Here is a 12,388-nt window from a genome sequence, read left to right on the forward strand (position 1 = left end):
ACACATTATTAGGCCAATTAACTGGGATGTCCCACAAAACCACAATCCTAAATCTTCAAACCAAAACCCATGAGGTTTTTGGTTATTCATAAGTAGCCTCAGCAGCTACTGTTTTTTGTTGTTGTTGTTGTAAATACATCTATCACACAACTTTGGCCAATTCAACTTTTCACAGGTGTACAACTTATTGACAGAAATTACAATAATCAGCTGTGCACCCTACCCTTAATTAAGGCAATATTTCCGTCAATGTTAACCTCCCCTTCCCCCAAGTTTTCTTAAAGGAAGGTATACCTGTAGTCTGTAAGGAGCACATATTCAAGTATAACCAATAATGAAAACCACACTGATGTTACATGGAACAGCGGATGAAATCCCAGAATTACGGAACTGAATGATTTTTGGCCAGAGTGCCATTTTATGACTGTATGAGCTAAAAGAGCAGCAAGAGCATTAGAGTCATTTCAAACATGGAAACATATTCTCCCACTGCCGAAATTACCCTCTACGTGCAAATTAGGCAACTTGGGTGCCATGAAATAGGTAACTCAACTTCTCAAGTGCCATTTTTGTACACTGAAGCAGGAGTCTGCTGAATACCATTCAGGAAAACTGACTTAGTCCAGAGGGTTCAATACCGAACAAGATTGAACAGGTATCACCAGCAGTGAACGCACGTGGATTTCTCGATCACCTATGCCGCTAATGGAGGAGCTAACCATTTAGGGCAGTTCTTTGCCTTTTTGCAGTTATGAATGCATTTGAGAGTCTGATGGACACTCAGATCCTCTCCACTGAAAGAAGCCCTCTGTGCTATGACCCACATATGACAGTCATTAAAAGGGGCTTCATGGACCCAAGTGAAGGTCTAGCAAACGAACTGAATAGTCCATGGTAGCCTGGAAAAGTAGCTGTTATATGATTGTGCTTTAGAAATGGAGTGAAGAATGTTCAGCATCTAGAAATCCTTGGAAAGGACTGGGTATGCACTTGGTAACAAACAGCAAGCAAGAATTTTTAACAAGTTTATAGAAGGTAGAATTTAGAAAGAGAGGGCTTCTTATTTCAAGTAATGAACAAGATGTGAAGAAAAATAATATTTTACTTCCTTATGCATTTCTATGCATTACCAAAAAATGAGAATTAAGAGATTAATAAATTGTCTGACCCCGACAACTGTGGCTTACTGGTCAACACAGCAAATCAACAGAAGCAAGGGCAAAACCCTACAGAAGAAATCACGTGATCACTGCAACATAAACTCAGTAAAGTCAAATTGGTCAGAATATTCCATATGGTAAAGCACTTTAAAAGCATAAAACAAGATTTTTTTTTTTCATTTTAAAAGACAGAATGTGGGAATAATGGGAGCCTTTTTTTTTTTTTTTTTCATTGACATTATTGACGAAATACTTGCCAGGACCACAGTGACAGTCAAAGATGTCAGGAGGGCACTTAACCCCGTAATAGGTATCAGATGGCATTGTGTTATGTAGATTTTAAAAGAACCTTAGTATTTCCTAATCTGCCAGGGATCAGCTTACCTTTCAAACTGCAACAATGTTAGCGTAGGATCTGTTTCCTTACATCTTCATGTTTTAATATTGTTTCATTGATGAACCAGTAAACTGCCAGCTCTATTCATTTATGTGACGGGAGCAAGGATCCAACCCAAAAAAAGAAAAAAATAAAGTGAGGTCAATTTTCTTGGCTGCTGCATTTAATAAATTCTCCCAGGCAATACAGTTAAGCATACACTAATAGCTATGACTTAGCATGCTCTGCCTTCAGCAAGTCTTTGATTTTCCTACGTATGTACTCAGGGCTGTATTGACACTCAAAGTAAGGTACAGTCTTCATTTCTTATTTTAACTTTTCTTCCTCCTCAGCTTTATCAGATTTATTAATCTTTTGCTCCTCTCTTATTTATAGCCAATACTCTGGTTATCCTTCCAAAGCATTTTCCATTATAACACCCATTTATAACTTTTGGAGAAAAAAAAAAACGTTTCCCTCAGACGGACCAAGGGACTTTCTACTTAAATGACATTATTCTCAAAATATATGCATTTCCACAAATGAGAGGGCTTTGTTTCTTATTTCTATGATCCTCAGAAAAAGATAAAAGGGACCAGGTAGAGGTGCACACAAGCTTTCTGATTGGGAAAATCTGAAGCTTCTGTTTTAAATAACTCCACAGTGGGTTTTAACCAAACATGCTCTTGGCAACACTGTTTTAAGGAGAATGTCTTTGAAAGGAAGCTATTAGTTTGAACCTCACGAAATTGCTGATATTCAACCAGTTTTGACCTACAAAAATGGCAATTTCATATCGTGAAAGTAGTACTTCTCATCTCTTCTCTCATATAAAGGTACTGTAAAGAGTAATGAAGTGATCACTCAGATACCGAAGGGGAGGTTGTACTGGACTTGCCGCTCAGGGAAAGGCAAAGACAGAGGAAGCTTGTGACCAGCTGATGATAGAAACGCCCCTAACAGGTTGTTAGGAGCACTCTCTGGTGCTGTTTATTAAGTACAAGACGTGGGAAAACTAATTAGTTAGGTGGCAGGAGGCCATTTTCCATCACACCTCTGGAGGCATGAGTGTGGTAACTGTAGACTTTGGGGAGTGAACACTTCAAAGAGATTCCTGTATTGCGATGAGAAGATTCTCAGAGGGGCCTCTAAGCCCCATTCACTAAAGACACCCTTCAAATAAACAGCTTTTTTCTTTTCTTTTCTTTAAAGAGTGAAGTTAAAAGTAAAATGCTTGACAATTAAACAAGATGAGTTTTCAGTTCCAACTTCCCCTTAACAAGCCACCTCTACAAAAAGCAACTGGAAACAGTCTTTGATCATCTCCTTTAATGCTGAAGAGACATTTGTCTGGTGTCAGAAAATAAAGAAAACGATACGGGTAATGATTTTAAAATAAGTTCTTGCATAGAGTGAGAGCTGAAGAACTACTAAGCCCACAGTCCAAGAAGACGTCCAGTATAGACTGGAATTTAACAGAGCGGGGTCTCCAAGAGTTAAGAGTCCACTTGAAGGAAGCTGCAAAAGAATCAAGGAAGGAGGGAGCTTTGCAGATAAAAATAGGAGGGCATTTCATGAACATGCGTGAGTGAAAAAGAAGACAAGATGACTCAAATGCGAGAATCCAACCCTATTTAGAACATAGGAGGTCTGTTAAAAAGCCGTGACTCGTATAAGCATAAAGAAACATTAGGTGGGGAATCACCCAAATGACACCATAGGGTACCAAGACTGATGGGAGCTAAGTTAGACTATTATTATTATTTTCTTTTTAAAGAAAGCATAGGACTCAACAAGTGAAAAGGAAAGACTTGAATACACAAAAGTCCTCAGGTAGTGTGATGTCTCTGCTGTCCACTACTATCAACACTACTGCTTTCCACGTGATACTGCCAACGGCTGTGGCCAGTGCACCTGTGGTTTACGAATTAACTTTTAAACATGAAAATTGTCAATTCCACCTCTGAAATCTGAGAAAACTCAAAATAATGTTAAAACATCCATGACCGTTTTTGAAACCAGTACTCCTTTAGTCTCATGCATACGACTTGCCTCTGAGCAGAGCCACTCAACTTAGGATCGTCTTAGTTGTAGCAGCCCATACATATGGGTGGCTGCCAGGTCAGCAGCAGGCAGTGGGGCCTTTCTCTTGGAGACAAGGGGAGGAACGATTATGATCTTTGTCACTAAGTCCCCTGTCAGTCATGCATGAGACCTTTAGGAGTGGTTGCAAGGGGAGAAAAGATGAATTCCTTACAGAAGCATCTGGAGTGCTCTGATCCCAAAGGTACATGAACTAGTTGTCCTCTGGGCAATTGGGATCTTGCTATTTGGGAGTTCTCTGTGGGGGAGACGAAGGATGAGTTACAGCCTAGCTCTTCAGTTGCTTTCCTACCATTCCAGCTTCTGCATATTTTTCTACACCTACCTCATGCTCTGTTTGATTCAGGGTTCATGGGTAGGAGAAGACAAGAGGGCATTGGGAGAGTATATAGAATCAGTTTCTGTTACCTCTATGTCCTATTCTTACTACAAAATGTAGTATACATTTCCCCAGATTAGTTCTGTATTAAATAGTGACAGCCAACCCAGGTGGAAGAGTTTCTTATTCAACCTTGTAGATAATTACTGAAGAATAGAAAACAAGACTCTTGTGAATCTTCAGAAGTTCAGTTACACTATGAGTTCAGAAGATTTTTGTGGGTAACCTAGAAAATGCACTACTATTTATCTCGTTTTTTCCTGGCTGCAAATATTCTCAATTCCAAACAACTAATTTTAAAATACAGATTGGGATGCTACTGTTTTGCAAACTGGGAACCACCTATACTCAATTAACTGTTGAGACTGGTCATATGAACTGACAATAAAGGGTTTTATTTTGGGATTAAGAACTACCAGGCACAATGCAAACCACAACTACAAGGAGATACCATCTCACCCCAGCAATAACGGCACTGATCAAAAAAACAGAAAACAACAAATGATGACAAGGTTGCGGGGAGACTGGAACTCTCATACACTGCTGGTGGGAATGCAAAATGGTACAACCACTATGGAAAACAGTATGGTGGGTCCTTAAAAAGCTTGAAATAGAAATACCACATGATCCAGCAACCCACTCCTTAGGAATATATCCTAGAGAAATAAGAGTCGTCACATGAATAGACATATGCACACCCATTATTCACAATAGCGAAAAGATGGAAACAACTTAAATGCCCATCAACAGAGGAATGGACAAACAAACTATGGTATGTACATACAAGGGAATACTACACAACACAACGATAAAGAATGATGACAATTTGTGAAACATCTCACAACATGGATAAATCTGGAGGACATTATACTGAGTGAAATAAGTCAATCACAAAAGGACAAATATTGTATGAGACCACTATTATAAATAGTCCAGAAAAGGCTTACACACAGACGGAAACATTTTTTGATGGTTACCAGGGATGGGAGGGGGAGGAGGGAAAATCACTGATTAGAGAGTAGACACGTGTTAACTTTGGTGAAGGGAAAGGCAGTACAGAATATGGGGGAAGTCAGCGCAATATGGCCAAGGCAACAAAGACAGTGAGAAGTATGCAAGAATAAAAGGCAAAGCCAGTAAATACTATCACGTAAACAATCCTGCAAAAACAGTAATAACAAACAACAATTTATGAGTGGGTACATAGATGCTGAATTGATGTGGGAGGGTACATGGGAGTACACCCAAGTGCACATATAGGTTTGGCTGTGGATAGTTCTACACATATATTTGTCTGTGCTGCATGTATATTCATATATACAATAGAGCATACAGGGGCAAAGTCAGGGAAACATCCTAGACATAATCAAACACCTCTTGGAACAGAGTTACTGGGCTTGAAAGATAAGGACCATGGTCTCAGGGGATAGCTAGGTCAATTGGTATAACATAGTTCACAAAGACAGTGTTCTACATCCTACTTTGGTGGGTAATGTCTGGGGTCTTAAAAGCTTGTGAGAGCCATCTAGGATACAACTATTGGTCTGTTTCCATTCAGAGCAAAGGAGAGTGAAGAAAACCAAAGACTCAAGGAAACAATTAGTCCAAAATACTAATGGGCCACAGGAACCACAGCCTCCAGTAGCCTGAGACCAGAAGAACTACATGGTGCACCCATCTACCACTATTGACTGTTCTGACCAGGATCACAATAGAAAGTCCCAGTCAGAGTGGGAAAAAATGTAGGATAAAATTCAAATGCTTAAGAAGAGCATATTCACTCGTCTATGAGAGACGGGAGGAATCCCCGAGACTATGGCATTTAGATACCCTTCTAACTTGGAACTGAAGCCATTCCCAAAGATCACCTTTTAATCAAATTGTAAACAAGCCTATAAAATAAACAATACCACTCGTGATTGTTCTAAGTGCTCCTTAGAACAATCACCTATACGAGACCAACAGGGCAACATCTGCCCAAAAGGAAAGATGAAAAGGCAAGAAGAGGTGAATGGAAAGGGGGAACTCAGGGTGGTAAGATAGAGTACTGACACATTGTGGGGATTGCAACCAATGTCATGGAACAATTTGTGTACAAACTATTGAATGGGAAACTAATTTTATCTGTAAACCTTCACCTTAAGCACAAAATAAATAAATATAGAAAGAACTACCAGGTTCAGTTATATGGATTTGTACCACACAACCGCAAGGGGTACCTTTCACACAGATTACAATGTGAATGGTATGTCCCTTCTCTCTCAGATGGTTGTGCAGTGTGGGGTTGGAGAAGGAAGCATCTGGACTCCCTTCCCTATCCTAGGGAATATTTTTAAAACAAATATAGAAAACTAAATTACTAGTGTTCCTTCGCTCACACAAAGTCATTGACCTCAAGGCAACAGGACCTGTACCACTTCCCACCATTCCCCACCAAGAACACCAACAACAACCTCTGTGTTGTTGTGGCCACCTCCCTAGAAGATGGGTATTAGCTCTCTGTCATCAGAGGGAGAAAGATCTGTTTTTCACATTCCAAAGTGGTACTAAGAATGGGCATCCCAGTGAAAAGCGAAGCCATTTAGCACATAATATTCCTGAAACATACTAGTATTATAATGGAAACCGACCATTTACAACTGTTCTCAGGGATTCCAAATCTTAGAAGTACATCTTAATAGAAGAAGAGCTAGTCGTACTTACTACTTACATACAGATACTAAAGCCTGTGCACCATCTACGATCAGAAAATAAACGAGTAGCAGAACTAAACATTTCAATAAAAAAATTTCAATAGGGGGAAGCAAATAGTTCCTTAGATCCTTCTGAACATAACCTGTATCTGATACAGTAAGATAATAAAAGATAAACAGAAGAAATTCCTCAGCTTTACAGATTCCCTGTCATAGGTTGTTCCTGTTTGTCTAAACAGGCTTGATTATTTGAAATTTTTTTGTTTTTTGGGGGGGGATTTCAATAATGGCAATCAGAGGGGATTATTCTGGGCAGACACAGGATATACAGGGATACTGGGAAGGTGTGGGGGCCAAGATGACCTCAGTTCCTCAGGAAGTTTGCTCCAATAAGAGAGAAAATGGAACAATATAATCAACACGATGTCTAAAATTGTCCCTTGAAAGTAAAGCGTGGGCCAGAGATTGTGATGGTGTTGAGCCTGGACAATGATCCCCCATTTTAGATTCAGCCCCCTCAGTGATGGTTTTGAGCCTGGACAATGAGCCCCCATTTTAGATTCAGCCCCTCAGTGATGGAAGCAATATAAGGTTTCTTTCCCCCTGTTGAGCTGAGCTCAAGCTTAGAATTACAGATTTAGATCTCCCAATATTTGCCACTTTATAGTCTTCCCAAATTCAATAATATTGGCTACCTTCTGATGCAACTTCTGAAGGAGAAAGCTGTTCTACAAATGACAGAATATTTTTTAAAATAAGTGGTTTTTTTCAGTAAGTCTGCCAAGGTCCTCAATCCTAAAACTTTGCCAGTCGCTTTCTTTCCGATACAATGCTGACAACATGGAAAGTCAGGAAGGGAAAAGAAGAGGATAAGTAGGGAAAGAGAAGAAATGAGTGATAGACTAAGAGAAAGGGAGAATGTCAGGGAGAGAGAGGAAGGTTAACAAAATGCACATACAGCTTCCATTCACTCAAGCTCAGAATCACTTAAATGCCTCTGATATGGATTGAATTACTTCCCCCAAAATACCTGTTACAAATCCTAAGGATATATCTGTGGATATAATCCATTTGGGAATAGGGTTTTCTTTGTTATGTTAATAAGGCCACATCAGTGTAGGGTGTGTTATAAGCCAATCACATTTAAGCTAATAAAAGCACAGATAAGGCACAGAGACAAGAAAGCAAAAATGGGGGAAAGATGGACACCACATGGAGATCTCCACGGAATGCAGAGAAGAATCCTAAAGAAGCTGAGGTAAGGATTTTCCCCTAGAACAGACGGAGAAAGCATTCCCATAGAGCCAGTGCCCTAAATTTGGATTTCTAGCCTCCTAAAATAATAAAAATTATGAAATAAATGTAAAATTTTAGCCTCCTAAAAAAATAAAAATTATAAAATAAATATTAAAAAAATATTTATTTTTATAAACTGTGAAATCGAGGGCACTGGGTTTAAACTGTGAACAAATAAATTTCTGTTCTTTAAAACCATCCACTTGTGGTATTTTTGTAGCAGCACTAAGAAACTAAGACAGCACCCAAAATCAAATGGAGTATAACTTCCCCTTGGCTTTATCATTCCCTTCCCTGGAGAACACAAGAAGGCTACATTGACAGAGATCTCGGAGATGATCCAGTCTAAAGCCCTCATTCTACCAGTGAGGAATCAGAGGTCCTGGAAGACAAGGCAACTATAGTCCTGACTAGAAGCCAGGTCCACCATGGACCAGGGTAACGTTCGATCATCACAGCTGCCAGAAAGTAGTAATAGCTTTCCCAAGTCTTGGACTCCAAAAGTGAGGTAAGATGGTGTCTTAGTTATCTAGGGCTGCTAAAGCAGAAATACCACAAGTGGGTGGTTGTCATGGATTGAACCGTGTCCCCCAGAAATGTCTGTCAACTTGGCTGGGCTGTGAGTCCCAGTTTGTGTGATTGTTCACCATTTTGTCATCTTCTGTGATTTTCTTGTGTGTTGTGAGTCTTATTACTATGATGTTGGTGGGATGGATTAGCAACAGTTAGGTTGATGAGATTTACAGGATTGGATTGTGTCTTGGGCCAGTCTCTTTTGGGATATGCGGGAGGTGGCAAGCAGAGAGACGGGGTGGGGGTATCTCATACCGCCAAGAAAGCAGTGCTGGGAGCAGAGTGTGTTCTTTGAACCTGGGATTCCTGCACAGAGAAGCTCCTAGACCAGAGGAAGACTGATGTCAAGGACCTTCCTCCAGGGCTGACAGAGAGAAAAAGTCTTTCCCTGGAACCGATGTTCTGAATTTAAAAGACTTGTAGCCTATTAACTAGACTGTGAGAGAATAAGTATGTCTTTGTTAAAGCCATCCACTTGTGGTATTTCTATTATAGCAGCACTAGATGAATAAGACAGTGGCTTTAACAAACAAATTTATTTTCTCACAGTTTAGCAGGCTAGAAGTTCTGATTCAGGGTGTCAGCTCTAAAAGAAGCCTTTCTCTCTCTGTGGGCTCTGGAGGAAGGTCCTTATCTCTTCTGAGCTTCTGCTCCCAGGCAATCTTCATGTGGTTTGGAATCTCTCTTCCCTCATCTCTGTTTCTCTTGCTTGCTCGTTTAATCTCTTTTATATCTCAGATAGATTTAAGACACACTCATCCTTTCCAATTAACATAACAAAGAAAGCCTGTGACCAATGGGATTATAACCACATACACAGGCGTTAGGATTTACAACATATATTTTTGGGGGATGCGATTCAATCCATAACAGATGGAGATGTCCTCTCTCTGGGGGGAAAACGCTGCTTGGCTCACAGTGTTAGAGTCTGGTGGAGCACATCTGGAGCTAGACAAAGCCACAGATGACCCAGCCTCCAGGGTCATGTGACCCTTGGAGGTGGCACACTGCAAATTTAGAGGGACAAGCTCAAAGCCCAACTTTGTATAGTCCCAACAACATTTCTGGTAGTGAGGATGACATCACATTTCTGATGATTTATTAAGGGCTCTTCACTATATCAGTCAGCTTATAATTAACAGCTCACCCTATCTTTAATGAAATATATAGAATGATATAAAATAAATGGAAGATACCAAGGTGGTAGGTAGAGCCTAAGCTGAAATGACATTGTCATCAGCTACCAGTCAAGAAGAGAGCAAAGAAGCAAACAATGGAGGGAAAAGTGGTTTTGTTGAACAAAGGTAAGGGTGGAGAGTGGTGCAGGGGGAAGGGTGCGGAAGAAGGCATTTGCTCAATCAGTACCTATTTTCAGAATTTCCTTCAAGCTGGCTTGGACCGAGAGCCATCAATTATTTAAAAGATGCAACACGATGCTTCCTTTGCTGAAGCAAATCTGCAAGCAGACCCCAAGAGAGAATAAAAAATGAACTAGGCAGAATTTATTAGTGTGCCTGAAGAAAACAAAGATTTAGTTATTGGGACTGACTCCCTTAGAAACGATTGCTTTGTCTCCTAAAATTCACAAGCCTTTTTTTCTTCCCCTTCCACCTCACCTTTTTATTTATTATTTTCTAACTCAGATCACACTAAAAGAACAAATGATTTCCTAAACTTCTTTCTTCTCAGAATTAGCTTGAAGTATTGTCTTCACCGAAATTACAAATACACTAATCTGGAACACTGTTTACCAAGTAGCATTTTAAATGAAAGACACCAGAAATTGCATCACTCACATTTCCAAAATGACTTTAGACTCCAGACCTCATAAAAAAAAAAAAAACAGCTGGCAGTGTTCTCTGCCTTGGCTGCTATGTTTCAGGCCAGTGTATGAGATTCAGTGAGTGGGCTTTGTACAAAGAGCATTACGGTTCTGATGGTTGGTCTGATCGGGACTGGTGTGCCAAACCCCAGTTCTGTCTTTCTGGCAGACCACAGTTACAGAAGCATTCAGTAGAGGAGGTTGGCATGAGCAAAGTCAGTTTCAAAGGGGCTGACTTGTTCACATTCACTAGAAAACATAGGAGGAGGGAAGCTGCTTGCTGGAACTGCTCATTATTTACTAAATGAATGAATGAACTTTTTGAGAAACCTCAGGACCCTCGATGAGTCTGTCACTACCAATTTTAGTAGTTTCCAAAAATAGCAATTGGCCTAAAACAAACCAGAAGCTCACTAGAACCGATAAATCATGGATCGAATGCATCCTTAGGTTTTGATCTGACTCAACTGTGTTCCAAACAAGTTGGAGACCAGGATATTAGAGACGGTACAGATGTCACTGTTATCCTTCCGATTAAAACAAAGCAATAAATATCGACTACTGAAGTCTGAGTCTTTACAGTGATCACCCAGACTACATCATCAGCTCAAGAGGTGCTGTATCTTTAACTTTTCTGAAGACAAACCCATGCAGGGCAAAACAACTGGACTGATATGAAATGAATTCTGTGCCTTGACCTTTCTTTGGGGCCACTACACCGTTTCAGGGCAGACCAAATGGCAACAGCAAATCAAGCTGAGCAGTACACGGCCTGAAACTTTGGACAGCAAAAGTGGATGAGCATTAGTGGAAACTTCAGAATATGTTATAACTCTTAAGCCCTGTGGTGAAGTTGTTAAGAGCTATGGCTGCTACCCAAAAGGTCGGAAGTTCAAATCCACCAACCGCTCCTTGGAAACCCTATGGGGCAGTTCTACTTTGTGCGATAGAGTCAACTATGAGTCAGAATTGACTCAGAGGGTTTGGTTTTGGGTTTTCTGGTCTATTAATAACAAAAATTAGCCAATGGAGATGATCATCCATTTGAACTTCAGAGTCATTTGCTTTTAAACAAGACCAGCTCATGTACCTTCTTGACTTCTCTCACTGGGAATGACACCACCATCCGACTTGTTTACAAGACAGAAGCAGGAGAATCAGCCCGGCATCTCCTTTTCTCTCATCACCACCACACATCCCATCTCCAAGTCTTTGCCATTTTTGGAAAACAATTATGGGAATAATCACATGAACATATATATGCATATTCCAGTGGTGGCATCTGACTTCTCAGTATACTCCTTGGAAACTTGTTCCGGGAGCTTTATATTTGCCTGAGACTAACCCATGATTCAGTAGAGCTGGGCAGTTGTGACTCACCTGCCCTTGGTGCTATTTTTCTTGGACACAAAAAACAAGTGCACCAATCTGCCGTGGATATGCACACATCACATGGGTGGCTTTTCAGATGATAAGAAGTCCATCCTGAAGTCAATCTTTCCTTGTCTCAAATACTAAAGGAAAAAATGCACATTCACTTCCTTCCTACCAATGGTCTGCCTCAGATGTGTTTTCTCAGGATTCGTTAGTAAAATGCAGTCCTAGAGTGGCCTGTACCAGCTTGCATGAGCTGACAGTGCATCTCTTCTCAAATCCACATTAATGACTTCATGTTGGTTGCTTGAAACCAACCACAGTGGGAGTATTTACATGAAGGAAATCAGCAAAAGCTACATATCAGAACTCCCCACCCCTTCCTGCCCCTGCCCCCCGCAAGCTCCCAGGGTCGCTTTACCAGCACATCACTGACAAAGGCTTTAATTTAGTTTCCTTTTTAGCAAATGGAAACCCTGGTGGTGTAGTGGTTAAGTACTACGGCTGCTCACCAAGAGGTTGGCAGTTTGAATCCACCAGGCACTCCCTGGAAACTCTATGGGGCAGTTCTACCTTGTCCTATAGGGTCACTATGAGTCGGAATCAACTCGA

General features: G+C 40.5%; 1 protein-coding gene across 14 annotated transcripts in view; it reads right to left on the reverse strand.

The window, feature by feature from the left end:
- Positions 1 to 12,388, reverse strand: part of ESRRG (estrogen related receptor gamma) — a 724,179-nt gene that overhangs the window by 502,585 nt on the left and 209,206 nt on the right. For 9 of the 14 annotated variants that reach the window (XM_049868242.1, XM_049868248.1, XM_049868247.1 and 6 more), the window contains one exon: positions 1,545 to 1,637. The exons of the other annotated variants lie outside the window; for them this stretch is intronic. The gene's annotated coding sequence lies outside the window, so the exon portion shown is untranslated. The remainder of the gene's footprint in view (positions 1 to 1,544; positions 1,638 to 12,388) is intronic. 14 annotated transcript variants of the gene reach the window in all.

The sequence above is a fragment of the Elephas maximus genome, chromosome 24, assembly GCF_024166365.1.
Source record: "Elephas maximus indicus isolate mEleMax1 chromosome 24, mEleMax1 primary haplotype, whole genome shotgun sequence".
Classification (NCBI taxonomy): Eukaryota; Metazoa; Chordata; class Mammalia; order Proboscidea; family Elephantidae; genus Elephas; species Elephas maximus.